This window comes from Malus sylvestris, chromosome 5 (assembly GCF_916048215.2).
Source record: "Malus sylvestris chromosome 5, drMalSylv7.2, whole genome shotgun sequence".
In the NCBI taxonomy this organism is placed as follows: domain Eukaryota; kingdom Viridiplantae; phylum Streptophyta; class Magnoliopsida; order Rosales; family Rosaceae; genus Malus; species Malus sylvestris.
In genome coordinates, this window is record NC_062264.1 from 26,581,959 (window position 1) to 26,586,178 (window position 4,220).

The following is a 4,220-nucleotide window of genomic DNA, read 5'->3' on the forward strand; positions in this document are numbered from 1 at the left end:
AACAAACCCACAAATCTCTGATGATCAAGTAAAACCTGACCATCAGTTTCCTTCATCTGGTCAAGCTTCCTCTTCATGTTTGTAGCATAGTCATGTGCGAGCCGGTGCAACTGTTTATTCTCATGCTTGAGCCCTCTAATCTCTTGTTTGAGACTCATCACTTCAGCCGCCAATGATTCAACTTGGCGGGTTCGAGCAAATAGGCGTTGGGCCATATTAGACACAGAACCTGCACACTGAACACTGAGAGCCAGCGAATCCTTAACAGCTAACTCATCAGACCGTTTGGAAAGTAGTCTGTTATCTTTGGGAGTGAGAAGGTTCCTGGCCACCACCGCAGCGGTCATATCATTCTTTATCACGGAATCCCCAACGGTAAGAGGACCAGTAGGGGAGACGAAGGATGGGCGCCATATGTTGTCTGGAGAAGGCGGGGCTGCCTCTTCAACAAGGTTCAAATCAAAACGACGGTCGGAGGGGCCAGACATTTTCAAAGGTGTTGAAGAGAGAAGAGGTCGGACAAATCAAGATCTTAGAAGTGCAAGAATGAAGCTTCTACTGGTGGAGATTCAAGTGTGCTTTGGAACTTAATGCCAGCCCCTATAAAAATCTGCACTCGACGGAGCTTCAGAAATCGAAGAGGCGCCTGCTCAGAAATCGAAGAGGCGTTTGCTTTCTCAAAAGCTGGGCTGCTTAGAGATCACGAGGGTTGATCTCAAAAATCGAAGAGGCGTTTGCTTTCTCAAAAGTTGGGCTGCTCAAAGACCTCGAAGGCTGATCTCAGAAATCGAAGAGGCGCTCGCTTTCTCAAAAGCTGGGCTCCCCAGAGACCACCAGGGCCGATCTCAGAAATCGAAGAAGCACCTACTTTTCCAGCCTTGTCAGCACCTGTCACACGCACACTCAGCTTTGCGGAAATTATGGGCATTCTGTCGAAGACTTCTAGGGAAGTAGAAAACACATGAATCTTACTGTTCAATCACCCACTTCCCACACGCAACAATAGCTCATGGGTACCACAGATAACTTTGCCAAAGTTCTCTGCCAAAGTTGAGCACGTGAAGCTTGCAGCTCCCACTACATCGCTCTGACCAAGAAGGGTAAAAGAATAGCAAAGAAACAGCACTAACAAAGTTTAGACCCATAAATTTTGAAGGTCTAGCTACCATATTATTACCCACAAGGGTAAAGGAATAGTACCACTGCTGGATAATTGGAAAGTCCCTGTGTGTCAACCTCTGTGCTTCGTGGCAAGGTAGACTAGCAAACATGCCCAACCTTTACTCATATTCGAGAAAACACTCCCAATAAGATTGCTTGCTCCAAAATCGAAGAGGCACCGCCCTCCGAATCTCGAGAGCCAGACTCCCAACATGACTACTTTCTTAAAAATCGAAGAGAGGGTAAAGGAACAGTACCATTGCTGGATAATTGGAAAGTCCCTGTGTGTCAACCTCTGTGCTTCGTGGCAAGGTAGACTAGCAAACATGCCCAACCTTTACTCACATTCGAGAAAATACTCCCAACAAGATTGCTTGCTCCAAAATCGAAGAGGCACCGCCCTCCGAATCTCGAGAGCCAGACTCCCAACATGATTACTTTCTCAAAAATCGAAGAGACACTGCTCCCCGAATCTTCGAGAGCCAGACCCCCAGCATGATTGCTTTCTCAAAAATCGATGAGGCATCGTTCTCCGAATCAATCGAAGAGGCGCTCGCTTTCTCAAAAGCTGGGCTGCTTAGAGACCACGAGGGCCGATCTCAGAAATCGAAGAGGCACCTACTTTTCTAGCCTTGTCAGCACCTGTCACACGCACACTCAGCTTTGCAGAAATTATGGGCATTCTGTCGAAGACTTCTGGTGAAGTAGAAAGCACATGAATCTTACTGTTCAATCACCCACTTCCCACACGCAACAATAGCTCATGGGTACCACAGATAACTTTGCCAAAGTTCTCTACCAAAGTTGAGCACGTGAAGCTTGCAACTCCCACTACATCGCTCTGACCAAGAAAGGTAAAAGAATAGCAAAGAAACAGCACTAACAAAGTTTAGACACATAAATTTTGAAGGTCTAGCTACCATATTATTACCCACAAGGGTAAAAGAACAGTACCACTGCTGGATAATTGGAAAGTCCCTGTTTGTCAACCTATGTGCTTCGTGGCAAGGTAGACTAGCAAACATGCCCAACCTTTACTCACATTCGAGAAAACACTCCCAACAAGATTGCTTGCTCCAAAATCGAAGAGACACCGTCCTCCGAATCTCGAGAGCCAGACTCCCAACATGACTACTTTCTCAAAATCGAAGAGAGGGTAAAGGAACAGTACCATTGCTGGATAATTGGAAAGTCCCTGTGTGTCAACCTTTGTGCTTCGTGGCAAGGTAGACTAGCAAACATGCCCAACCTTTACTCACATTCGAGACAACACTCCCAACAGATTGCTTGCTCCAAAATCGAAGAGGCACCGCCCTCCGAATCTCGAGAGCCAAACTCCCAACATGATTACTTTCTCAAAAATCGAAGAGACACTGCTCTCCGAATCTCGAGAGCCAGACCCCCAGCATGATTGCTTTCTCAAAAATCGAAGAGGCATCGTTTTCCGAATCTCGAGAGCCAGATACCACAGACCACTTTTTCAAAGTGCTCTGACAGAGTTAAAACATGTGAAACTGGCAGCTCCCACTACCGTGCTATGACCAAGCAGGGTAAAGGAATAGCAATACTACTTCTTAGGGAGACTCCTATATATGTCGACCTCCATCCCCAACAGACAGGCAGACCTGCAAAAATGCTCAACCCTTCATCATATCTGAGAGGGCACTCACAACGAAGCCTTTCGAAATATTCAGCTTTCCTTCCCCCCGATAATACCTCTGCAAACAAGCTATACTAGAGCAAGAATATCTCATATCATCAGGGTTAAAAGCAAGAGTATCCCATATCATGCTTTTTCCCTGTCTTTTCCTTTGGCCTTGTTTTTACCTGTAAGACAAGGAGAAAGAGAGCAATCAGTCAGCACTTGGAATCAAGCTTCCAGCCAGGAACTGACTGACTGGAACCCCTTACCTGATTACTTACCTGGCATTGCTCTCGAGTACTCATCTTCAACATCTTATATTTCCAGAGAAGATTCCGCATCTGCTTGAGGAACAGATAGGGCAAGTGCGAAGGATACAAGGAAGCATGTGGAGACAAGCGTAACAGCACACGTGCCGATACATCCATTACTCTGTCAAAAGCAAAAGTATCCCATATCAGCAGGGTGGAACGTACTCTAGATTTGATGGACTTGTTTTGACCCTCAAATTCTTCAGTCGACCTTATACTCTGGAGGAAACTAGAAAACCCTCCAGCTCAGTTCAAGAATAAGCCTGTGGAAAGTTACTTCTTCAAAAGCAAAAGTATCTCATATCATCTCTTCTCATTTTTCTTCTCTTTATCCTTCATGCTGCTGCAAGATGGGGAGAAGGTGAACAATCAGTCGGAGCTCTGATTGCTTACCTTGTCTGTCACCTCTTTCAGCAGACCCCCTAACTCGGCGACTTGGGGGACTCCTACTACATGGTTTGTATCGCGCTTGACCAAGCCTGAAACTACAAGTAAGCTTCAAGTGAAATTGATACATTACCTTGTGCATCTCCACCAGTTAAAGATACCACCCCTGGATGGAGGAAGAGTACTTCCAGAGAAGATGCCACATCTACCTATGAGACAGATAAGGCAAGTCAAGACGACACCACACTCCGATACTTAGAAGTTTCGTGATTACGAGATCATTCTCCCACAATATTTCCTAATGTCATTTGTACTAAATCATTCGCTTGTACTCACTAAAGGAGAGCTTGAACCTATGTACTTGTGTAAACCCTTCACAATTAATGAGAACTCTTCTATTCCGTGGACGTAGCCAATCTGGGTGAACCACGTACATCTTGTGTTTGCTTTCCTATCTCTATCCATTTATATACTTATCCATGCTAATGACCGGAGCAATCTAGCGAAGATCACAAAAAGCGACCGTTTTCGCTACCTAGGATCTATCTTGCAAGAGAACGGAGAATTAGATGGAGATCTCAACCATAGAATACGAGCTGGATGGATGAAGTGTAAGAATGCATCCGGCGTGTTGTGTGACCGTTGTAGGCCACTGAAGCTCAAGGGAAAATTTTATAGGACGACAATAAGGCCAGCGATGTTGTATGACACAGAATGTT